The following is a 27,712-nucleotide window of genomic DNA, read 5'->3' as shown; positions in this document are numbered from 1 at the left end:
TTATGTTTAAATTAGTCTTTTTATTTGTTTCCGCTTTTATTATTTTTTTTTTTTTACATTTTTTTTATTTTAAATATCAAAAAATAGTCAAATCCTTTTTATGATGCTTGTGATATTAATAAAATTTAATAAAATAATTTTTTTTTAAAGTAGCCTTTTCAATTGATTTTGCTTTAATGTTTTATTTTATAAAATATGCAAAATAATCATATTTTTTGATAATTTGTTTGTAGTGTCAATTAACATTGTTTTATTTTGATAAAAATATAAAAAGGTTGGATTTAATTTTAATTGTTTTCTTTTGCTTTAAAATGTGAAGCAGTCATACATTTTTGTTTATTTGTTTATTTTGTTTTGATCAATTTATTCATTTTATTATTTTGATGATTTTAATATTTAATACTTAACTTTTTCAGTCTTTGGTGTTTTTTATTTAGTTTTAAATCATCAATAATAAATAGTTAAAAATGATGAATGACTTTTTGGATGATGCTTGTTTTATTAATATAATTTTAAGAAAATTAAGTTCTGCTCATAATTATTACATTTTTTATTTTATTTTGTTTTAAAAGATATGTAAAATAATTATAATTTATTGATAAGTTGTTGTTTCCATCATTAATTGTTTTTTAAGATGTTATTTGTTTCTTTTGTTTTGATCAATTTAATATTTTTATTTTTATGTTATTGAAATGTTTATATTTATATTTAATATTTTACTTTTTTAGTCATATGTGTTATTATTATTGTTATTTCTTATCTATTTTATATTTCATATGTGTTAATTTAACTTAATTTAATTACATGTAAGTTTATTTTATTTCATTTTATTTTATTTTATTTAAAAAAAAAAACTGTCTAAAAATCCAACAAATCTAAGAGGAAGGCCCTGTGCCAAATCCGTCAAATTAAATGTGATTTTCATTACAATTAGCTATTAAATTGGCAAATGAAAGCTTGACAGATGGTCAAGGTCTACTCAATACAGCCTCGTGCCATTAATTTCAAATAAGGTATGTACACACAGAAGACAAATTGCCCAAATTAACATTATAATTTAAGTTTGTGTGTTCTAGGTCAAGTCAATCTGCAGCTTTAAACACTGACAGCATGCAAAGTCGAGAAAGACCCTCTTGAAAACTGGAGCAAATGAACAAACAGCCCAGTTGGCCAGTCACGCTGCCTGAGAGACATTTTAATTAAAACTGTGACATTGTATCATAAAAAGCAGGAATCTAATCATGATGGAATAAGTATAATGTAATTATCACTCAGGTTATAAATAGCTTTAATTTCATGCTTTGCAAAAAAAGAAAAAAAATCATTGGAAATGGCACTGGGGTGTTTACAGAGCTTTGCGCCACCTTCAGTTAGTGCCAAGAGACAGAAGCCGGATCCAATTTCTCTTCTACAGTCTCATGTCTGTCCATTCATCCATCAAACCCTTCACACTCACTTTCTCACACACATTTTCAATGGATCACCACCTTTAGGGTTTCCCAGGCCTTTCTAGTTGGTACTAGACAAGGTTAAACGAAAACAAGTATTTGAAGTGATGTTTCATAAACAAAATTTGGGAGGAGCACGATCAGTCTTTGAAGATGTTAATTCATCACAGACAATCATTTTGTTATCCAATCAGCTCAAGACCAAACCCCTATAAACAGTCAAACACATCATCCCTTCATTTTCTCTTGACTTCAGCGCCCCTCCACCACCCCAACTCCACACTATTAAACCTGATACCTACTTAAATCTGAGGGGGGAAGAGTTCTGGAGCTAGGCTAGACACTGTGCTCGGATCCTATCTCTCTTTATCGTGACAAGGGGAGTAACACGAGTTAAGATCTCTTTCCGAGCTCAGAGCCCTCTCCACAGGCAGCACATTTTATTCAGCCATATATCTATTTTCGTTAAGCACCCCGTGTTTAATATTAAACAATTTAGATGTTAGTTTCAGTCTGTTCGTTTTAAGGAAATTTTTTAGCTAGTGTGTTTTTTTTGTTTGTTTGTTTGTTTGTTTGTTTGTTTGTTTGTTTGTTTGTTTGTTTGTTTGTTTGTTTGTTTGTTTGTTTTTTCGAAATGACATGTCTACAAGATTGTGCTCTGGTCTAAAAAAGACAACATAGGCTCATTCTTAAAACATAGCCCAATATAAATTTATGGATATCGCGAATTATGCGGCCAGAAGTAAGTAAAGCTGCATTTGGTTTTTAAAACAATTCCTAAGCGTTGATATCACTGCGTTCCTTTTAACGATTATAAGCTGACCAGAAATTTACAGACAAGTAAATAACAGGGTAGAATGTGGTAAAAATCAGACGAGACCTTCGGTTTTTCTCGATTGCTTTTTAAATTTGTAGGTTGAGTTTAGGAAAGTGGGTGGGAGAGTCAATATGTGCTTTTTAAAGTACTATTGGTTGGGTTTAGGGAAGGAGGAGGGTGGGTCAGTCAGTCAGTCAGTCAGTCGACAGTCAGACGACAGCGGCCTCTGGTGGAGAACAGCAGGCACGAATTGCACTCGCGAGAGAAATTAAAGATCTGAAAAAGTGTACACAGCGACCTCTGGTGGATTCGCGAAAACAAAAACTGCATAAAAAAATGCAGCTCCTGGGACGTATTTGGCGGTCTCCAGAAAAGTATATAGAGGTACGTTTTCGGAATGAGCCTGGGTTGGAAAAACAAATATAATTTTTTTTACATGAAGCAGTATAATTCAGAGGTATAAATACTCATAATGACATTGGCTACTTGGAAGGTATGTGCCGTAGGGTATAAATAAATGTATAAAAAAAAGGCTTTAGAATGACCATTCTGACCTCTTCCACCATTTTCTTTCCACCTGTTTATCTTGTGAAGCACTCGATGATGCAGATGTGCATTTCATGGAGCAAATTTTTTTTTGGTTCCCTACCATCCTTCAAAGTTCTCGTATTTAAAGGACACCTTTTATATTTGATTTCTTCAGAATGAAATAAAATTGGGATGTTCCCTTTTGTCTTTTAGGTTTCAGAATTGGTGTTCATGTCACCTCACTTGTTTCACTCCCATACATTTCCAGGCACCAGTGTGACTTCTTCATGTCTACATGACCCACATTTATCCGAGCCAGGTTCATGATTGATACGTACCCCTATATACATTTTTGGACAGCACAAATATGTCCCAGGAGGTATGTTTTTTTGTTTAGTTTTTTGTTTTTGTGAATGTACTTTCTCAATTAGCTTTTTTAGATCTCCAATTTGTCTTGCGAGTGCCATTCTCACCTGCTTTTTTTGCGTAAATTGACCAGAGGCCGATGTCGATTGACTGACTAACTGACTAACCGACTAAAAGCCCCCACCCACCTCCTTTCCTAAATCCAACCGACAGTGTTTTCAAAAGCAATCCAGAAAAAGAAAAGCCCTCGCTGCCTGGTTTTTAATCATGTTTTCAGATTCTACCACATTCTCACCCTGTAATTTTTCTGTTAATGTTTTACCTGCCTTCTTGAACGGTTCTTCACTGGACTCCTTTCTGAATCTCATGGTTGTGGTCAACTTCTCTCTGTGCGTCAAGTCCACTGACGTACACGGTGAGATAATAGGCAAACTGGTAACACAGAAAAAAAACGTCCACATGGAGTTAAGCGGTCAGCTGGTAGCTCGAATAAAAAATGTAAAAAAAAAGTCTTCTGCGGCATCATACCACCCCATAGCATACATTTTAAAGAAATGCAGCCATACATAGCCACATAATTTGCGATCTCCAGAAATGTATACCAGGGTATGTTTTCACAATGAGCCTGTGTTTCTCTTATTTGCATTGGAAATTCCAGTGCACAGCAAGGATGCTAATAACTGCATCTACTAAAGATTTTGGATAGTGCAGTTCTTGAGATTAGTGGAATGAGGATTATTGCAGAAATACACTATCTATGCTCTAATACACTTCCTCCTGAACCTCACTTCCACCCGGGTCACGGCACCAATTAAACCCATTCTGAGCAGAAATTCTGGCATGGGAAGTGGGCACACTAACAGGGACACTATAGTCACTAGCGCCCACAATCATGATAGTTAATTCTATAACCCAATACCATCTGAATCAGATATCCAATGCACGTTCTTACGTTCTACTGCACATATAGTGCAGAAAAACTCCTTCACCTTCGATTAAACACACGCATAGACAGATGGTTGAAGCCTCACACTTACATATTAGTCACAACAAGCGAGAATGTTTGTCTGGGAAGCTAAAAAAAAAATGCCTAAGCAGACCAAAGAACAATGTCTGCGATTTGGCTGATTTACAGCAACCGCACGCCACCCAGACAAAACAAAGGAATGGCAGACTAACAGAGGAGTGTGAGGGGAAAGAGAACACAGGGCTTTAATGACTGGCCTGCAGAAGAAGGAGAACAGAAGGAGTAAGAATTCCTGATGAGGAGTCACTAGTGGCACAGGTGCATGAGGTGAGAATAGGAACCGTACTGCGTCTAATGATCAGGAAGGGGTCCTTGAAGTGGTCCTTGGGGAGCCCTAATACACATGGAAGAAGATTCATGTAATGAAAGAAATCTTGGTAAGATTGGGGGGGAGATACAGTAACGACGGTATGGTTAGATCTTTGTGAGAGGTTACCTGAAAGACAAGGTATTGAAAGACACCCATAAGCGATGCCTTAGCTGGTATGCAAATACAATTCAGGCTATAGCTTCTCTTTGAATCTGTGAATTTTCTGATGGTAGATTGTAAAGACAAAATGAGTGGAATTTGTTCAAATTTAAGTTACAATTTCAATTGATCATGGGAAGCAAGATAGAAAGCTAAAGTTGACATCAAAGCAAAATTCACCTTTGTTCCTTTATTGATAAGCTTTTTTTAGGGTGAAATCACTATACAGTTTCACCATGCTGTATTTTAATCATAAACCCATATAAGATATTTTTGCAAATAACAGTAATATTTCCAATTCATTCTGGCCCATTTCTTGGGAAATTAAAGCTAAAATGTGTGTATAATATTGAGATACTTAGTCCAATAAATGTTTAATTCAAATCTAGCGTCGCATTTGTTGATCACAACATAAAAATCAAATACAGTGTCGTATAAGTGCAACAGCCGCTTGCTTACAATTCCGGATGTCCAGTTGATAGATTCAATTTTCAAGTAAGATACATACAATATTCATCAAAAGGTTATTTCCTTATAAGTACAGGTACCAAAATTCCTGTTTGAGCCAGACCAATAGTTTGTTATGAGGATATACATAGACAAAGTGTTGTTAGTGAATAATGCTGCCTTCACTTGCAATAAGAACTAAAGTAGTTCCAATAGGAAAAATTGTGTTCATGATAGTTCTTATTGCAAGTGAAGGCAGCATTATTCACTAACAACACTTTGTCTATGTATATCCTCATAACAAACTATTGGTCTGGCATGCATAAAATGACATTTTAGTCATTATTATATTTAGACAAATCCATGTTCAAAGGAACATTTTGAAAAATGCCTAAAATAAAGTGAAATGGTTCCATTATTGTAATGGTCATCATATAGTCATTGATAATCCTTATTCTTGGCACAAACACACTTCCTATTTAAATGAATAAAAATCCCAGTGCTGTTCTGCACAATTAACAAAAAGTAGATTATTCTAAGAAAAAAATGAGATTTAATTAAATGTAAATCAAAGACATTTCCATTGATAAGGTGGATAAAATCAATATCTTCCAATTTATTTTTGGTTTAATAGTTTAGAAGTTAAATGGCTCCATTTTACTTTGACCGCGATGCTTGTTCATAGCTTCTGATTTACATTAGCAGCCTGCTACTATAAAGGACGTATTACAGAATGAACCATAAACCCGAATTAATGTCCAGAGGAAGTAAAAGGGTCATAATATTGAGCTTGTTCTTTCCTTTTAGTGGATTAAATGGAAGAAAGTCTTCATTATAAGCGTCAAAAATGTCTTAACCTTAAAAGCATAAATGACCTCAGACTATCGACAGAAGAACTTGTACCGCTTGTTGGGTCATGCACCATGTAGTCATAAAATAAGAGCTCCAAATGGCCATTAGAAAGCTGCTTTATTGATGACGTCTTTCTACAGCCATCTATTGTGTAAAAAAAAGAAGGCAAGTTTGCCTCTAAAGACTTATTTACTTTTGTTGTGTGTTCTGTCGGCTCCTCATTTGTTTGGTATTGATGCCGTCGCGTTAATTTCCCCCGCAGTGACATTCTGATAGGAGCAGAACAGATGGAAATACAGGATTGTCCCAGCAAAATTCATCATGAAAAATGCATCCGACACCTGTGTAATTTGCCTAATCATCTTTTCCTAATAAGCTCCCTCCATTAATTATGCACGACTTCCACAATGCAATCAAGATAAAAGTAAATCTGATGACTTAATACCCTTCAAAATAATTGGTTCAGCCAACCACCCCCCCTCCTGCTTCACCACCGCACGCTCCCCCTTTCCCATCATGCCCCATCTCTGGGACAGCTTCTCTTTTGATTCTCTCTCCATTACTTCTCCCGGACATTAATTGGGATTAGGGATCGTAAAAACGCGTAGTCTGGAGTGTGCAGCGTGTCAGGGTTATGCATGACAGGAGTTAGGCCAGCAAGATGGCTGAGGGCAGGAAGTTCACCCGCTGTGGACTGCGGGATTTAAAAACACTTCCTTTAACCCGCTCCCACCTCCCGAGCCGATCCGGTTGGCTGTCTCGGGGCAGTTAACAGATGCAGGTGCAGATGAACGTGCATCGGGAGGCAGCTGCGAGGGCCTGTCGGTGGGGCTTTGGAAACCTAATGAGAGTCAACCTTTGCGAACTTGCTGTCTTGCCGTGCGTCCCACCTGTCACTTTGTTACAGCCGGCGTGTGCCTTGAATTTAGCGGGGTAAATGAGTGGGAAAAGGAGGCTGTCATTGCCTCATGCTGAGGCTTAAATCTGAAGACGGGGTGCCCAGGGTTGATCCTAAGCCAAAAAGCTGCTACAATACAAATAAACAGTGTAGCTTGTTTAAGCGCAGGACACAAATTCATGAACCATTTGCACTACTACACTGTAAAAAATTCTGGGTTTCACACAGTAGATTTGTGTTGGGACAACATCAAGGAATTCCGTAAGCTTATTAGTTTTTACAAATTTAGGTAGATTGAACATAAAACAACTAAGTTACCTCCCAAAAAATGTCAAGAATTGAATTGTTTAGCTCATTTTAAATGCGTAGTTTGAACAAACAGCAAACATCCTTTTTTTTTTGAGTGCATAAACTACATTTTATACATAAACTACAATATCATGCATAACCAAGGAGGGCAGTGGTGGACGTTTATTCAAATTAATTTATTTAGGTATTTTTGCATTTCTTTGACTTAAAATAAAAGAAGAAAGTAAGTTATTTTATCTTTGATGGTATGTAATTTGCAGTTTATCATGTCTGTTTAGCTTGCTACCATGTTTCCAGTGCATTGCAGATTTAATGAATAGCAGTACCATCAACTGAAAATATACTTTTGTCCACCTACACTCTCAGAAATAAAGGTAGAAAAGACCGGTACCCTTTCAAAAGCTATACTTTTGTGTTTAAAGGGTAACTGTTAGTACCTTAAGGATCCATATTGGTATCTTAAAGTTATATATTAGTATTTAAAGGGTCTTTATTGTGCCTAAAAGGTGGGACTATACATCTGGAGTTAGGGCTATAAATCGGGCTCAGGCAAGTTTCACTTAGCCAGCCCTGGCGCAGAAAGAAGAGGTGGGCCAAAGTGCGGTTCACTTGGGCTTTGGCGCGGTACGCTTGTAGTGTGAGTGCAAAACGTGCCTGAGCCCAAAACTGAAGACGAGACATGACTTTTACAGGACTGTTTCATATGGATTTATTGATCATTCTTACTGTTCAATGAACGCAAACTGTTGTAGATTATTAAAGATGCAAACCCTTCACTGCACGACAGCTGCACCTTCAGCAAACCTCCTAATTCCTGCAGCCAAAGACTTGTTATGACTGTTTATGAGCGTCAAAAGTAGTTGATCTATTCGGCAAAATATTTGACTGTGTGTCACCACATCCCAAACAACTAAAACAATATAACTAAAGAAATGTTAACTGTGCTGAGCGAGAGCGCTTCTTACTGAACAGCGCATCATCGATGGAGTAAGCATGCTCAGGTCCAAATGTAATGTCAGTGCGGGCCGTTGGGGGAGACGGGAAGGGGAACAAGCGTGCTTTGGCCCGGTTCAAGGAAACCATACATAGTGTGAGTGCGCTCTGAAATGTGACTTTTTGCCCTGCAGGTGTTAAAATGTTTAATGTGATGTGCATTTTTACAATCTACACTCAGAAATAAAGGTCTGAGAGCTGTCACTAGGGTGGTACCTTTTCAAAAGGTATACATTTGTAAATTGTTGTACCTTAAATGGTCCATATTGGTACCTCAAAGGTGTACATTAGTACCTACATTTTTTAAGAGGTACTATTATGTACCCTTGTGGTATTAATAAGGACCCTTTAATTACAAACTTGTACCTTTTGAAAAGGTATTTTATTTCTGAGTGTATAAGACCAAGTCATTTGTCACTTTGCAGAAATATGACCCATACATGCTTACTTAAATAGTGATCCTACTCTAAGTACACAGTAAGATATTTTGCATTCTGTTCTTATATCTACTGTACATAAACATTCAGACTTTGTGTATAAACAGCTGTTGTGAGCTGCAATAAATAAAACTAAATGATCATTAAAAAAATTGTTTTGTAAATTCTGTGCTAATATGCTATTAGCAAGTTAATTCCCCCAAAGCCTTTTAAAACACTTTTCCTATTATGCTAAAATGCTGCTATGATGAATCTTTACCTCTGGTCTCGCAAGTTTACATATAGTCTATGAGATCTGTGTTTTCAAGCGCATCTCAGACCTTTGGCTCACAGCAAGCCTATTCTTTCCTGTGCTATCGCTAATCCGTGGCATAATTAAATCCCCGCTACTTTTAAGATATCTGAACAAAGCCCACGTTTTCTGATTCCCCAGTGTTCCACCTTTGATCAGCTGCCTTACTCCTGGCGAGAGGCTGTAGTTAATGGGAGTTAATGTTTCTCTGGGCCGCTCTACCCACAGAGTGCTGCGTTAAGCCCACATCAATGCTGATTACAAGTGCGTTTGTGGAGGTGTGCTTTACAACATCACTGCATACAGCTGGCTATAGCTAACAGTATGCTATCTTTTTAGTTGCTCTGGTTCGCTTTGAAAATGTGATTGTGCTGCTTAGGGTACTGTGCAACTGCTTAAAGTCAATCTTTTGGTGCAGTTAACATAACTACATTTTTCAGTTGTGTGTTTGCGTTTCTGAAATTTTCACAATTGAGTAGCTTTTCCTGTGGCAAGTAATTTTTTTAACATGTTGCATCTACTGTGTCTGTAGATATTCATCCATCCATTAATAAATTTGTAATTTTAATAGAAATATAAGTGCTTCATAAACAACTGATCACTTATAAACAAGTTGACGAATGCAATCACACCAGTGTGATCAGCCGGTTTCTGCTTGTATGAACACATCGGTGTGATCGGAAAGTTTGTGATCAGCTGCTAAATTCAGAATGTACCATCAATTTCAAACAAATTATGTTTATTTTTGGTTTCAGATACTTAAATACACATAAGTACTAGCAATACATAACATGTATGCTTTGCGAAATACACTAATATATAAGGAAATTACAAAAATAATTATTTTTTAAACATATACATCAGATAATGTGCTTTATTTACATCAGACAAACACTGTTTAGGTTACTATCTTTACTCTAATCTTCCTCCAATTAAACAGTGTCTTAATTTCATGTATTTTTGGAGATGTTGATAAATTAAAATGTAAATCCCCGACATAATTATTAAAGCATTTAAACAATGTTTAATGTTCCATTAAAGCAGTGTACATGTTCTTACACATATTTGGGAATCAGAATGCCAGATATTTCACAATATAATTAGAATATTTGTCAATATTTGAAGAATTTTTGTTTTAAATAAGTATATATATATATATATATATATATATATATATATATATATATATATATATTTACATTGTGATAAACTTGACGCGTCATCATGGAAACTTTAAAGCGGAGCATTGTAAATGATAATCATGTTTTAAAAAATCCCTCATGGAAGTCAGTGAGACTATTTAAATCCTGAAAAATAATTCAGCGCAAGCTATAAATCTTAAATTATCTGTAAAATAACTCATATTCTATTATTTTATAGAATATAAAACCATATTAATATTACCATTCAAGTATTTCTATATAAATTAGCTGGACTGAAATTAACATAATGAGAAGTTTCCATCTTGACAGGCTACAAATTGGTTGCTTTCTTGCAATTATTCTCAGACCAAATGAGGTGACGTGTTACTTTTCCTCTGGAAATCGATGTAGTTAAACAGCACAGCCATATGCGCAGAGTGACTAAATGTTAACACTGGCGTACGACCCGTTGATTAAACAAGCAAAAAGCAAAAAATAGACTTGATCAATACAGAAAACAGAGCTGTTGACGAGATGCAAAACGATCCTGCATCACAATTCTCTTCCGCAGATTGAGTCCCCACGACTTGAGATAAGTGGCTTCAAGAGGCTTTCAAATTAACGTTTACATTTCGAGATATTAGACGCCACCCTCCACCTGCAACACCTCCATCCCAAAATCCCTGGTTTGCTAACACTCACACTGTAACACCTGCGCAGAGGCATTGATGCACCGATGCACTGAGTGGCTGTTTATAGGAGCTTTTACATCATTAATTTGGAGACTGCTGAAGTGTTAATCAATGCCGCTGCCATAGGAACAGAACAAACAGCGAGTCCTGAATCCCCCGCTAATTGTGCTTTATTGTTTCAGACAGAGCAGGCAGAGCGAAAGGGGGCTTCAGTTTGACGTCTGCTCGTAAAGACAATGTTCTCATTTTAACCCGATGTCTCTCCATCAAACTTAGTCGGCCGTTGTTTCCATTAACCACTAGTAACACCTCGGCACCGGAGAATGTTTTAATCAATTATGCTCTGACTCACTCAGGGCTCATATAGGGACACATTGTACATCTATGGCTCCCTCTTTAAGCTGCTTGTCCCATGTTAGATTGTGAGAATTGGGCCATTTAGTGTGCATGTATTTGCATAGCATGTGGCAAGCTGTTTTATGCAGTGTTAGTATTATTTTCTACTTAAATATGTATTTGTTATTCTTGAGTAGATACTAATACTTATTTAGTATGTTAAATAAATGCTAATTTATTAGTAAGTACTAATTAATTACATGCACATATTTAAATTGATAGTCGCACACTGTAAATAGTTTAAAGCTTTCTGTTTTTTTTTTATGCTTTTGAATTGCGTGTTTGGACCTTGAGCTTTCATCCTGTCTCAATCTCCAGCAGTCTAATCCTTGCAGATAACTAGAGAACTACACACACACCACATTGAAGAACTGCAACTCCCAGGATGCACCTTGCACACACCAGTTTCTGTCGCGATCACCAGCAATCTAACAGTATTGTTTATATGGTCCATTTAATCAGTCTTAAGTAGCCCCCAGCTGTGTGTATGTGTATTCAATGGAGAACGGGGACAGGTGTGTGTGTGTGGTGCCTGAAGGGAGTTGTAGTTCATATGGTCGCAGAATTGTAGTGAAAGTGAATGTTCTCCAGCCATCTATGAGGGTTAGATCACTGGTGATCTTTTATTCAAAAGTTTGAAAAAGTGACATTTATAGTTATATATTGTCTGGGTTGGTCTTGTAAATTACGGTATGAAAACCTGGTGATAAACTGTCCGTAGTTTTTTTTTTTTTGGTTATTTCACAAACTATTGTTTCAAATTCCTAAAATGTCAATAAAAGTTTCTTTGTTAAACTGCACAGCTGAATTTTCAACACCAAAGTCGACAGAGCAGAGATCAAGCTCCAACAATGCAATTCATAACTGTAAATTATCTGGAAAAATCTTGCGAATCATGAAATATGGAAGCTGTCAACTAACAGATAGTGTTTACAGTGTATTTATTGATTGCATTTACTTATTTACTAGATAGTAGTTCAACATTTCTTAAATACCTGTACTTATTTATTAAAATCTACAACCCCAAATCAAAAAAATGCTAATTACTAAGTACAAAAAGTACTTATTAGACCCTCAAAATATAGATACAAGTACTATTACTTATTTACTAGATACTAGTACTCATTTAATAGACGCCTATTCACATTTATGAGATGCTATTAGACACTATTTCTTAATTAATACTCTCTAAAAAAAATGCTGTGGAATTTAATTAATGGGACCAAATTTAACCCAATTATGGGTAAGTCCATATTGTACCCAATTTAGGTTTAAATAACCCTGCTTTTATTATAGTGTAGCTATTAGTACTTATTATAGACTAATACCTATCCATTAAATGCTTTTACCTTTTAAACAGATAATAGTATTTTAATTACACTTAGTAACCACCATTTATCTCAAATGTTACTATCAATATTTGTTATTATGTGTTTACTTTGTTAATAGTAAGGATTTTAATTGAGTGACTGTTCAAGTTACTACTATTATCTAACAAATGACCAACATTTTAGCTAAAGTAGATACTTGGAAGAGTGGCACATACATTTTAATGATTAACTATTGAAGTGGCTTGCCATTAATAGCACACATTGCGCATAATCAGGGTAATTATGACCAATTATTTTATTTCTTTTAGCTGCGGTGAATTTTTGCACATTTAAAGCTTTGTTTGTGTCTCCGCTTATGGCCATTTTGTGAAGCGCTTGCTTTGAAGGAATATACAAATTGCAAACCAGATGTTAAAAACATGTCGTGGCTGAACAGGAAAGATCAATAGGAAGTTTTAATGGATTTTATGTGGGTAATGATAGAGGAGGTTAAGAGGCTAGGGCACGGGTTAATGGTACTATCAGGACATAGACCAAGTTAAGTGCAAAGGAAAGGTCTACCACCAGAGGTTAATTAACCTTTTTAAACCCCAAGGTGTCGGAACACACATACATATTGAATAGAAGCTGCCACGAAAAGTCTGTAGGTCACGGCAAATACATTTTGCAAGTTACAATTAAAACATCATCAGACCACTCCACATCTCGATTTAGGAGCCATTTATGAGGCGAAAACTCAGAAGGCAATTTATTACAGTCAAAAGCTATCTGAACAGAGGCCAGCGGGGTTACCAGATATATAATTTGAGGCAAAGGCACACGGTGTAAAGAGACTGGAAGGCCAGTGATGCAAACCCAAAGGCATCCGCTCTTCATTTTATTTTTACCTTTTCATTTGCACAAAGTTTACTTAATAAAAGACTTGTGGGGAAAGAAATCCTGCAAATGATCAGCGATTAATACCGTAGTGCACGATTAAGTCACTGATTTACAGAAAAGTTAAAAAATGTACACGTTGCAAGTGACAAATCTTAGTACATTTTGTTTTTTGAATGTATTAAAAGATGCATGTATCATACCAACACAACAAAACTGATCCAATTTCATTTTTTTATATTGATTTTCATATAGTGCATAGGTAACTCAATAACCTGGAGGGCTGCAGCTCTGCACAGTTTTGCTTCAACCCCAAACAAACACACCTGATCCCACTACCCAAGGTGGTTAAGACCACTAGGAACTATTGCAGGTATGAGTTGGAGCTGGTTGGAGCTAAACTCTGCAGAGCTGTGGCCCTCCATGAATTGAGTTTGAGACCGCTGATACAGTATTTTGATTTAACTAAATTATTAATTAAATTAATTATTTAATATCTTTTTCATTAGTTTTTGTCGTAAAACTGTATGCACTGTAAAAATGTGGGGTTCCACACAATTCCTTAATGTTGTCCCATTGCAAATCAATTAAGTTAACTTAATGTCTTTTTTTTACACTTTTAAGTGGATTGAACACAAAACAATTAAGTTGCCCCTCAAAAAACTTAAGAAATGTGTTTTTTCAACTCATATTATGTAAGTAGTTTGAGCAAGCAACAAAAATAGTTTTTAAGTATGTCTGACTGTTGTTGAATTAAGTTATTTTGGTTTCAGTACTTTAATTTTAAAGAAAAATGACAAAAGCTGCCATGTAATAGTGCTATTTTATTATAATTTAAATGTTATTATAGATTTATTAAATGTTTTTATGTTTATATTTAATGTTTTAGTTAACTATAAAGCCCCTACTGGTTACTAACTTATAATTAAATATAATAATGTTAACCGTATTTAAATTCTTAACGTCGATTCTTATAGGCTAACTATTGTAAATGATTTTTGTTACTCAAATATTAAAAAAGACACTTATATATATATATATATATATATATATATATATATATATATATATATATATACACACACACACACACACACACACACACACACACACACACACACACACACACACGTTGTGTCATGTGGAATCCTGTTTCGGCTGCAAGCCACTACTCGTGAATATGACCACTTTATGGTCATTCTGTATAACCCATAATAACCTATCGGATATTAGAAATGGATATATACAGTTGAAGTCAGAATTATTAGCCCCTCTTTTATTTTGTTTTCTTTTTTAAATATTTCCAAAATGAGGTTTAACAGAGCAAGGAAATGTTCACAGTATGTCTGATAATATTTTTTTTTCTGGAGAAAGTCTTATGTGTTTTATTTCGACTAGAATGAAAGCAGTTTTTAATTTTTAAACCATTTTAAGGTCAAAATTATTAGCCCCTTTAAACTATTTTTTCCTCTGGATTGTCTACAGAATAAACCATCATTATACAATAACTTGCCTAATTACCCTAACCTGCCTAGTTAACCTAATAAACCTAGTTAAGCTTTTAAATGTCACTTTAAGCTGTATAGAAGTGTCTTGAAAAAAATATCTAGTCAAATATTATGTACTGTCATCATGGCAAAGGTAAAATAAATCAATTATTAGAATTAAGTTATTAAAACTATTATGATTAGAAATGTGTTGAAAAAATCTTCTCTCCGTTGAAAAGAAAATGGGTAAAAAAATAAACAGTTGGGCTAATAATTCTGACATTAACTCAAGCGGATTGAATTTACTGTCCACAGTGATTAGTATAGCTTACTCTATTTAGATTTTCTTAAAAATATTGAATATGTTATTTTATTTAACAATAAAAAATGGCATATGGCCAACCTGTGATCTGTGAATTATATTGAAAATATTAGGCAAGTTAAGTTCTCAAGATATCAATCTATCATCAATCCAACTGAATATTTCTTTGATCCAAAAGTTTTTTTCTTTCTGAAAAACTTTTAAATTACTTGAATTGCATCAGTAGATTTCTAATGATACCAAGGCACAAGAAGATGGTTACTAAAAGTTATTGCTAGCGAGTTTCACCGTTGGTAACAAGACGTAAAACATCCCTCGTGGCCGAGAAAGCACAATCTATGATAGACATAAGACTGATTTGGGATAAATAGCACATGGAGAACTTCAACCGCTAGTGATCAAAAAACGCTCTACCATTCCCTCTGTGACTGCTATCCCTGCCTGCGCCTCCATTTTGGAGATTGTCTCCCCAAGGCCGACCGTCCCAAAGGAACCACAAGAAGGGAAGCAAGTTTTGTGCATTTCTTCCTTATGCGAGGATACTTTGCACCATTCAATGTTATAACAGTTTGAAGTCAGAGTTGAAGTCAAAGTTTGTTATTCAGAAGCAAAATGTGTTGCCTTGTTCAGGGTTTTGGGGAAGCTCGAGCACGCGGGCACAAACTGTACACAAAAAGGGAAGTTTGGTAAAGTATACATCCTACATAAAACTTGAACTATATAAGTATGTTCGTAGTGTCTTAATTTTAGAAAATCATATATTTTGAGTGTAAAAATGAGTATAAGAAATTATATTTTCAAGAAAGTTCAGTATGTAGCTTTCTACTTTTGCTGTTTGTTTAAAGTAGTTAATTAAAATGAGTTGAAACAACAACATTCTTTAGTTTCTTTGAATAACTGAATTGTTATAAAATGTTTAATCCACTTAAAGTTATAAAAATGAACCCAGTTTTTTTTTACATTGTATGATTTATTTAAATTATTTTTAAATGTACAGTATTTTAATATATTATTACTTTTATTAAAACATTTATAATAATTGTGATAATATATATATATATATATATATATATATATATATATATATATATATATATATATATATATATATATATATATATATATATATATATATATGTTTAAACGTTTTTTTATTCATGTTCATTTGTGACCCTGGATCATAAAGTCTTAAGTTACAAGGTTACATTTTTAGCAATCGCCAAAAAATACATTCATAAAGATTCATAATTTCCCACTGTATGTTCGATATACACTTACTGGCCACTTTATTAGTTACACCTGTCCATCTGTTTCTTAAGGCAAATTTCTAATTTAGGCATGTAGACATAATCAAGACGATCTGCTGCAGATCAAACCGAGCATCAGTATGGGGAAGAAAAGGTGATTTAAGTGACTTGGAACGTGGCATGGTTGTTGGTGTCAGACTGGTCTTAGTATTTCAGAAACTGTTGATCTATTGGGAATTCCACATACAACCTTATCTAGGGTGCGAAAAATTTAAAATATCCAGTGAGTGGCAGTTCTTTGGCCACAAATCCCATCTTGATCTCAGGAGAATGGCCAGACTGATTCGAGTTGATAGAAAGGCAACAGTAACTCAAATGACCACTCGTTACAACCGAGGTATGCAGAAGAGCATCTCTGAACGCACAACACGTCCAACCTTGAGGTGGAAGGGCTACAGCAACAGAAGACCAGACCAAGTGGCACTCCTGTCAGCTAAGAACAGGACACTGAGGCTACAATTCACACAGGCTCACCAAAATTGAACAACAGAAGATTGGAAAAACGTTGCTTGACTGATGATGAGTCTCGATTTCTGCTGTGACATTCACAGGGTCAGAATTTGGCATCAACAACATGAAAGCATGGATCCATTCAGACTTATGAACGGTTCAGGCTGCTGCTGGTGGTGTAATAGTGTGGGGGATATATTTTTGGCACGCTTAGGCTAATTTGTACCAATTGACCATCATGTCAATGCCACAGCCTACCTGAGTACTGTTGCTGACCTTGTCCATTACTTTATGACCACAGTGTACCCATCTTCTGATGGCTACTTCCAGCAGGATAAAGCACCATGTCATAAAGCGCGAATCATCTCAGACTGGTTTCTTGAACATGAGAATGTGTTCACTTTACTCAAATGGCCTCCACAGTCACCAGATTTTAATCCAATAGAGTACCTTTGGGATGTCGTGGAATGGGAGATTCGCATCATGTATGTGCAGCCAACAAATCTGAAGCAACTGCATGATGCTATCATGTCAATATGGAGCAAAATCTCTGAGGAATATTTCCAGTACCTTGTTGAATCTATGCCATGAAGGATTAGGGAAGTTCTGAAGGCAAAGGGGGTCCAACCTGGTACTAGTAAGGTGCACCTTAGGGATTACAGATTTCCATAAAGTTGTATCTCTTCCAATTATTGTCCTATCATAGCAAACCACAAATTAATGGAAAGCATGTAAATTCTGCTTTTTGATTAAAAAAATTACAGTAATTTCTGGTTTTGTGGTCATGCATATATGTGACTCTATAAATATGTATGTGAAAATATTGCAAATGATATGACAGTTGGAATTGCTTTTCATTTTTACATTTTTTTATTTAAAACTTTCTCTACATTCCTCCCATTCCCTCAGTGACTGGTGTCCCTGTCTGCGGCTTCGTTTTAGAGTTTGTCGCTCCCCAAGGCCGACCGTCCCAACGGGACCACAAGAAGGAAGGCAAGTTTTGTGCATTTCTTCCTTTTTTGCGAGGATACTTTGCATCTTCCACGGATGAGAGATGGAGGGTGAGTGCGCAGAAGCTCAAGAAGGCTGATATTTCACAATCCTCTTCTGCCGTATTCCCTTTTCCCGTCCTTTTCCCCAAGAGCCTGTCAATCCACACCCCCCAAAAAACAAAGACAACAAAGGAATCCCCACTGGATCCGGTCCATCCTCAGAAGCACATCTATACTCTCCACGCCCATGATGTAATGAACCAGCAAGGTTTTCCCCTTTACTGCTTCTCTCTTTTTTGGATATGCCTCTTTTTTGTGAAAGTTTTTCTGCATATTCGGTTTGAGACTCGCACCCACTCTCCTGCGCAATTCCCAAGGTGTGCTCTTTTCAAGTAATTGCCCTGTTTTTCCCGAATGCACCGGATGTGGTGCCACACTGATTCTCTGCTTTAATTTACAGATAAACAGGCTTTCTGCTGAGTTTAAACGCATGGCGCTTGGTGGGGGAATTAGGATTCGGGAAGGCGAATCATTAGGTGAACGATGCACCTTGTTTTTGGTCGTACATAGAGGAAGTTATAATACAGTAAACAATAATGGGAGGTGAGCGGACTTTAGATGCCGACTGAGCTGTACTGCCAATCATGAGTTGCTGGATTTCTGGTAAACAGCTGAGATGCTGCTGGCAAATCTTGCCAAATATTAAGGCAACGTATTTGAGCACCATTAAATACGATACAATTTTGATGTCAGAGCAAAGTTTGCTGTTCGGTAGGAAAAAATGCGGCGCTTGGGGGAAGCTGGAGGACGCAGGCGCATGTGTACTCATTAAATAAGTGCATGTAAACAATTTAAATATGCTCAGTGTTTTAACACAGCTAAGAGCAAAAAGCGTAGCGTTCATTTTTTAGGCTAAATGTTGAGTCCAGATGTTCTGATGTCCAGAAATGTATATAGTGCTATGTTTTCAGAGTGAGCCAATGGCTATATATTGGTATACACACTGCTGATCACTGATTGGTCAGAGAAAATTGCCACTACCAGCATTAGATTTGTGACATAAGACTGCATGCTCTCAATATTTAAGCTATAACGCCACCCTTTTTCAATCAATCAATCAATCAATCAATCAATCAATCAATCAATCATGCTTTATGCATTTTATTTATTAAGTTTGACTAAAGTGCTTTACACCAGTAAAAATTAATTATACTACACAACTAGAAAGCAAACAATGCAAAAACAATACAAGAAATGTCAAAGGTGGTAAACTTTTACCCGCTTTGAATGTTGTCACTCGATTGAATGTGCGTTATCAGCTGATAGATATGGGCCAGTAGGGCCCTTCTGCGCTTACTGGTTGGTCAATCAGCTATACTAATAGAGAAGACTACAGATCCAAATCTGTTTTTACTTTACTGTTACGGTTGGGGTAGGGGTAGACGTTAATAAAATACAATTAATGGGAAATTCAATAAGTAATATAAATAATTATCTTTAACTTCTAGCAGCAGCCGTATGTTATCTATACCTGATTAACCATGTGGATGAATGATAACAGCCTTCTGAACCTACTAGTAGGTGTAAAAGGCCCCTACTGGCCCATATCAATCAGCTGATAACCACTGATAACGCCCATTCAAAGGAGTGATAATATTCAAATCGGCTGAATCTCACTGCAGTGGAAATGCAAACCGAAGCATTCCAAATCAAGCCATGCCATACTGTGCAGTGGGAAAAAAAACAGCTATAAACCTTCACAAATGAGTTTCTTAAAAACAATTAAATCTATATATTGGCTTATTGAATGCCTGTAACCCGAGATGTATGTCAGCTTTTTAAAAGTTTGTCTGGAGAAGTCTCTAATAGCTTGTTTTTGACATTTCCAACGATGGGTTTACATTGTTCGAGTCACACTCAAAGGTGGATGAAACCTAATAATTAAAACAGACATATTAGGAACAGCGGAGCGCTAATAATATGTTCAAATGAAACAGGCAACAAGAGCTCAGCCAAACCCTCTTCGCCGGTTAATCACTTTGAAATAAAAGACAAAACATCTCCAGAGTATAAACCAATTATGCGGAGATAAAAAGGCGGCTAAAAATATGGTGGCGTTGAAAAGAGTGCGCTGCCTCTTGTTTGTTCGCTATGACTTGCACTGCTGGAGCAGCTTTGACTCAAATGGGATCCCAGAGGTCTGAGTACTGGTTAAACACATGCAGTGACAACCCAAGCATAACTCCAAACATTCGCTCTGTCCCTCAGGTAAAGCGCGGCGTGGACATTTAGTGTCACACGAGTTTCACTTTAGACGCGTCTCCAGCGAAGCCGTGACAGAGGCACTTTTTTACGCTCTAATTTCCATTCCCAAAAGTGGAACAAATGTATCGGTGATGGACGTTCACAAATGACAAACGCAGCTCCCCCGCGTTACCTGGTACAAAAACGCACGGCAAAATTCAATAGGTTTGAGCGCTTGATGCTTGAATGACAGCTTTCAAGAGACTTTTACTGTCCCCCATCGTCAATTAGGAGCAAACCTCATTGACACGCATAAAACCCTGCCATCCTGTGCTTGCGGTAATTGCAGGCATGACAGTTTATCATTATCCATGAAAACCGCTGGGTTTTGCAAGCGCCACGTATTCTTATTTTTTATTTATTTATTTTTTCAATGGTCCTCCTCAACTGGAGAGTCACTCCACTTTTTTTGTCGTGTCTATTTGTTTCCATGTGATTATTATTATTTTTTTTACCCAGGGCCAAACAGTCATTTTACTTTAATGAGCTCACCGTTTTCAAACATGCCGAAACAGGGCACAAGTGTATGTGGAGAGTCTGGTTTTGAGGAGGCCGATTGAGAACTTTAATCAAGGCGACCGATAGGCAATTAAACTAATTGCTTTTGTTTGCTCGGTTTTAATTTGCACTCAATCAGCACTTAACCATTAAATGCACTAATGCTTCGTCAATCACTATTACGTACTTGGGTCTTAAATGAACTTCGGGGCCTATACATTAAGACACCACTTAAGGTCTTATGGTGGCTCAGTGGTTAGCACTGTCGCCCGACAGCAAAAAGGTCCCTGGTTTGAGTCCCGGCTGAGCCAGTTAGCATCTCTATTTGAAGTTTGCATGTTCTTCCAGTGTTCACCCGGGTTTCCTCTGGGTGCTCCAGTTTGTCCCACAAACGTTATTGACCTTATTCTTCATGTGTGAGTAGGCGCCGCTATTTGAATGTCTTTGGTTTGAAACTTCTGGTCTCATTCACTTCCATAAATTCTTAGATGTTAAAAACATCTTGTTGCGCTGCCTGATATTTTCTTATTATGGTATTCTGCTTTGTCTGTGTACCTACCAACACTCCCATTTTTCCCAGGAGTCTCCCGTATTTCAGACCCATCTCCCGCCACCCTCCCGTTTTGTTATTTCTCCCAGAAATCTCCTGTAATGTTTATTTTTCTATCGTTAGGTGACAGTGACACTTGTGTATATGTTTGTGCACTGTAGGTTAATTAAGTAAAACTTTTACTGATGATATTCATATTTTACTGATGATATACTGATGAATTTCAGTTTTTGACTCAGGAAAATCTATATTTACACTATTATATACTTAAGTGACTCTAAACACAACAAATAAATAAATTATTAGAGACTATTTTGGGCACATTTGACAATTCTCCTTCATTTTTTTCAGCTTAGTTTCTTTATTAATCTGGGGTCGCCACAGCAGAATGAACTGCCAACTTATCCAGCACGTTTTTACGCAGCGGATGCCCTCCTAGCCACAACCCATCACTGAGAAACATCCACACACACTCATTAACACCCATACACTATGGACAATTTAGCGTTTACAATTCACCTGTACCCCATGTCTTTGGACTTGTGAGGAAAACCGGAGCACCCGGAAGAAACCAGAGCGAACAAAGGGAAAACATGCAAACGCCACACAAAAACGCCAACTGACCCAGCCAAGGCCCGATCCAACGACCTTTTTGCTGTGAAGCAAACGTGCAACCCACTGCGTCAATGCGTCCCCTCATTTGACACTTTTGTTAACCATAATCACAGCAATGAAATTAGTGCTGAAAAAGGTCATTCATGATTCATTCGTATTGTATTTTATTTTTATTAGTATTTAGCTTTTAATTTTTGCCATTTTATTAGCTGTTCGTTTTTTAGTTACGCTTTTTATTTAACATTTGATTTGTTTTATTTAATGTTGTTTACATTTCAATTTTTATCTTTTTTTTTTTGCAATTTTCTTTGCTTTTAATTTCTAGTAATCTTTTAATTGAAATATTTTTGTTACAGTTTTTGTGATCTTTTTATTATTCTATTTATTATGTATCTTATGTTTTTTCCTGTTTAACTTTTAATTTAAGCTTTTCTTTTTCTTTTCATTCAATAGACAAAAAAGTACTGAACACACTTAATTTTTTGAAGATAACACAAAGTTTAACAAAGATGATTTTTTTTTGTATAAAATATTGTCCTTAATCGGCGTATTCATCAGTTTTCATTTTGCTTTAGTTAAACTGCCTGAGTAATGTGCTTTTGTCATTTTTGCAATTTATTTTTTACTTCATTTTAAAGATTTTAAATACAATTCCAACGTTTAACATCCTGTCACGGTTGTACTTTGCAGTAAAGATCGAACTCAAAGGTACAAACACACAAGACATGATTGAACAGATTTTAAACAGGTGTCTGACACAGGTGGAACTACTAAAACTAACGAATGCCGGGAAAAGTGAACAAATGAATCACATGACATAACAGAAATCACATGGAACACAGACCACAGGTAAACAAATGATCGTGACACATCCTTGAAGTCTCATACTCTCCTAGAGGGCCGCAGCTCTGCACAGTTTTGCTCCAACCCTAATCAAACACAGCTGATCCAACTAATCAAGCTGTTCAGGACTACTAGAGACAACTAAACAGGTGTGAGTTGTAGGTGGTTGAAGCTAAACTATGCATAGCTGCGGCCCTCCAGCAATTGAGTTTGAGACCACTGCTTTAAAGTAATAGCCATTTGAAACCCTTTTCCCCTCTAATGCCTTTCAGTGTATCTCAAATCCATATAACGAGCCCTAACGAGAACAATAATCTGATTGAATCCGTTCATAAAGCCTCTTTACATCGGCTTTCCCCACCACAGTTTTCCTCGCTCTCATCACCGCCATTAAATAACAATATTGACCTGTAAATTCCTCAAAAGACTTGAGCACAACAAGGCCCCGAACACTATTTGTTATGTTGTGTTTGTTAGGTTGTTTTTTCTTCCTGTAAGTGATTCGATATGTTGCAGCATAGTTTCTTATGACATCTCTAAGCTTAGGGTTACCTCTCTCTTTGCCTCCTGAATAATTCATGAGCAGAAATCCAATACTATTGAGCTGGAGTGAGAGGGACTGGAAGAAAAAATAAAAATAAAATAAATAAAGAAAAGTTGAATTACAAAACATCGCATTCTTTCATCTCATGAAGTTTTGCGAGGAGCAAGGGTCAATTAAGAGTCCTCTGGCTACGGTGAGTATGAATAATGCACCACAGGGCTGAAAAACCTTGGGAGACTTGCTTTTACTTGTGTAGATTATTGACGCTCCTGACGCTTTTTCTTCTTCTTCTTCTTCTTCTTTTTCCCCTTCTCTCTCCTCAGGTGAAAAAGGACCCTTTGTCTGCGGTGTCTCTGACTGTTCATGCCTCAATAGCCTGCAGGCAAAATGGGCCTAATTTGCACAGGTCTGTTTTGGGGCCAATTATTATAATACCAAATGTTCTGGAAACACAATAAAATTGAAAACAATAAAGAGCCGAGCCGCCAATATTGTCATACGTTTTACATTTTAATGAATCTCTCATTAAAGATGTATTCGGGCGACTCGCAGGGCTTCTCTCTTTTCCTTGCGAATAATATGCGTGATGTGTGGAAACATGGCTGAGTTGTGTTTATCTATATGGTTTTAGTTGTAACCGGTGATGTTATTTAATCTGACGTTGACGAGAAATAATTACCTTTATTTCTTGTCAGTGTCAGAATGAATAACATCAACTAGTTAATTTACTTAATGTAAAGAGAAAGTATATGGAAGAAAAAACAATAGACACACACTCACCGGCCACTTTATTAGGTACACCTGTCCAACTGCTTGTTAACGCAAATTTGTAATCGGCCAATTACATGGCAGCAACTCAAAGCATTTAGGCAAGCAGACATACTCAAGACGATCTGCTGCAGTTCAAACCGAGCATCAGAATGGGGAAGAAAGGTGATTTAAGTGACTTTGACCATGGTTATTGGTGACAGACAGGCTGGTCTGAGTATTTCAGAAACTGCTGATCTACTGGGATTTTCACCCACAACTATCTCTAAGATTTAGAGAATGGTCAGAGGAGAATGGCCAGATTGGTTCGAGCTAGAAAGAAACTCAAATAACCACTCATTAAAACCGAGGTATGCAGAAGAGCATCTCTGAACGCACAATACATCCAACCTTGAGGCAGATGGACTACAGCAGCAGAAGACCACACCGGGTGCCACTCTTGTCAGCTAAGAACATTAAACTGAGGCTACATTTCACACAGACTCACCAAAATTGGACAATAGGATACTGGAAAAAACATTGCTTGTCTGATGATTCTCGATTTCTGCTGTGACATTCGGATGATAGGGTCAGAATTTGGCGTCAGCAACAGGAAAGCATGGATCCATCCTGCCTTGTATGAACGGTTCAGGCTGGTGGTGGTGGATCTAAGTATGTAGGGGATATATTTTTGGCCACACTTTGGGCCCATTGGTACCAATTAAGTATCGTTTCAAGGCCACAGCCTACCTTTTATTGTTGCTGTCCATGTCCATCCCTTTATGACCACAGTGTACCCATTTTCTGATGGCTACTTCCAGCAGTATAAAGCACCATGTCAAAGCGCGAATCATCTCAGACTGGTTTCTTGAACATGAAAATGAGTTCACTGTACTCAAATGGCCTCTGAGCATGTTTAGGATGTGGTGGTATGGAAGATTCACGTCATGGATGTGCAGCCAACATATATACCGCAACTGCATGATGCTATCATGTTAATATGGATCAAAATCTCTGTGGAATATTTCCAGTTCCTTGTTAAATCTATGCTACGAAGGATTAAGGCAGGTCTGAAGACAAAAGGGTCCAACCCGGTACGAGTAAGGTGTACTTAATAAAGGTGTACCTTCATACTCTCCATAAATATATGGAGAGTCGTTTTTTCTGAGTATAAATTTTTTTTGCACTGTAATTTCCACACTGTTTTTGTCATTCATATATGTAGTTGACAAAGGCAGAATTTTGTATTTATTTATTTATTTTGAAAAATGCCTTTTTTAAAGGAAAGAAAAGTATATTTTTATGTTGTTTGAAGACGGATGTTTGTGAAAATATAAGATGTCTTAGACGTTTTTAGTAAAACTTATTAGTTTTTACAAATTTAAGTAAATTGAACACAAAACAATAAAGTTTTCCCCCAAAAATGCCAAGATTTGGGTTGTTTTAAATAAGTAGTTTGAACAAACAGCAAACTTCATTTTTTAAATGTGTAATATACAAGAAAAACATTAAAATTTAAAACAGTAAACAGTCTAGCTGTTAAAATTGTCATATGTTGTATATTTTGATGAATCTCACATTACAGATGCAGTGCTTCTTTTAATATATACCGTATAAATACTCTACATATTATACATAAATTATAAATATAGCATTAAATTAGTAAGTACCAAAGGAACAAATGGAACTACTCTAACAAATAATTAAAGATCAGGGTGCAAAAATGAATAGGCCTCAATGAATGTGTCAAGAGAAAAATTATAAAATTATAACAAACTCGAAAAATCATGAAGTTATACAAACTATGGAATTTTTCAGTCTTATCTTGAAGATATGAGTATATATTATATATTAGTATATATATATATTTACTGAGGATGTGTCCATGTGTCCATATTCACTGAGAATGAAAAAAAATCTTAATTTTTAAAGGTTATATTCTGAAAAACTGGAAATGTGCCGGAATCGCGTTTATCTATATGGTTTTGGTTGTAAGTGAAGATGTTATTGCTTCTGACATTGAGGTCTCAGGTACAGTATGTTCACAGAGAGGTTTGGGTTGAGCGAGGAATCATAACTCAAGGGCACAGGCTCATCTGGCGCTCCAGAAGCAGCGCTGCACACTCTATATGTGGCATTGTTGTATTAATGAGCATATGCTGACTTATACAATATATGTAACGCTCTGTCCTGTGTGGCATTAATAGGAGAATTCATGCAAGAAAATAGCAAATAATAAATGTGTCACGCTCAGATCTGTAGGACATTTATTTACTCTTTGGAGCCAGGGTTATTTTAGTTCAATCTAAAACCGAGAAACAAGTGGCATTTTGACCAAATATATGTTATTTGAGAATCGGATGAAAAAAATGAAAAATATATATTTATTTGGAAAGAAAATATGTGTCTTGAAATATACACACAGTTGAAGTCTAAATTATTAGCCCTTCCATGATTTGTTCTTTTTTTAAATATTTCCAAAATAATGTTTAACAGAGCAAGGAATTTTTCACAGTATTTCCTATAATATTTTTTCTTCTGGAGAAAGTCTTATTTGTTTTATTTTAGCTAGAATAAAAGCAGTTTTTAATTTTTTGAAACCATTTTAGGGTCAATATTATTAGCCCCCTTAAGCTATTTTCATTTTTTGATTGTGTACAGAACAAACCATCGTTGTGCAATGACTTGCCTAATTACCCTAACGTGCCTAAATAACCTAGTTAAGTCTTTAAATGTAAAATAAAAAAAATCTAGTATTATACTATTTACTGTCATCATGCCAAAGATAAATCAGTTATTAGAAATGAGTTATTAAAACTATTATGTTCAGAAATAGTTTGAACATTCTTCTCTCCATTAAACAGTAATTGGGGAAAAATATTTTTTTGGGGGCGGGAGCTGGGGGGGGGGGGTAATTCTGGCTGCATATGCCATAAAATATGAAGAAAAATTACAACAAATAATAAAAGTACTGAATAAAAGTATAACAAACAAATTTTTTAAAAATAAGAACTACAAAAATAACACTTTTTTTAGTACCTAAAAGTAGTAATTTAATATTTAATTAATATTTAAATATTTGTTATTTGGACCAAATTCTCTTTTATTGTATAAGCAAAAATGCAGAATTCAGTAATTAATTTATTATATTCATTCATTTATTTATTCATTTATTTAACATATACAACTTTAGAAGTACAAAACTCAACAAACACTTTAAAATTTACAAACTTTAACATGAAAAACAATATATATGTTGCAGGGTGATCAAAAATCTTTTGTATATAAAAATATTCATAAAAAGCTAATTTTTTTTGCATCATAAAATAATATGAGGTGCGACACAATGGCTGAGTGGTTAGCACTGTCACCTCAAAGCAAGAAAGTTACTAGTTCAAGTCCTGTCTGGGACAGTTGGCATTTCTGTGTGGAGTTTGCATGTTCTCCCTGTGTTTGCGTGAGTTTCCTCCTGGTGCTCCGGTTTCCCCTACAGTCTAAACACATGCAGTATAGGTGAATCGAATAAGCTAAATTGGCTGTAGTGTGTGAATGAGTGTGTATGGATGTTTCCCAGTGCCTGGTTGCAGCTGGAAGAGCATCAGCTGTGTAAAACATATGCTGGATAAGTTGGTGGTTCATTCCGCTGTGGCGACCCCAGATTAATAAAGGGACTAAGCCGAAGGAAAATAAATAATTATAATAATAATAATGAATGTTAGCTTTTAATTTTGTC

General features: G+C 36.0%; 1 protein-coding gene across 22 annotated transcripts in view; it reads left to right on the top strand.

Annotated features, from left to right (window-relative positions):
• Nucleotides 1–27,712, top strand: part of arhgef39 (Rho guanine nucleotide exchange factor 39) — a 247,881-nt gene that overhangs the window by 109,175 nt on the left and 110,994 nt on the right. For 7 of the 22 annotated variants that reach the window (XR_015942058.1, XM_088649789.1, XM_088649780.1 and 4 more), the window contains one exon: nucleotides 23,556–23,638. The exons of 14 other annotated variants lie outside the window; for them this stretch is intronic. The gene's annotated coding sequence lies outside the window, so the exon portion shown is untranslated. Of the gene's footprint in view, nucleotides 1–3,061; nucleotides 3,173–23,555; nucleotides 23,639–27,712 lie in introns of those variants that run through there. One more of the 22 variants, XM_088649783.1, reaches the window with a different exon arrangement.

This window comes from Danio rerio, chromosome 4 (genome assembly GCF_052040795.2).
Source record: "Danio rerio strain M-AB ecotype USA chromosome 4, GRCz13ab, whole genome shotgun sequence".
Taxonomy (NCBI): domain Eukaryota; kingdom Metazoa; phylum Chordata; class Actinopteri; order Cypriniformes; family Danionidae; genus Danio; species Danio rerio.
This window is presented reverse-complemented; position numbering and strand designations above follow the sequence as displayed.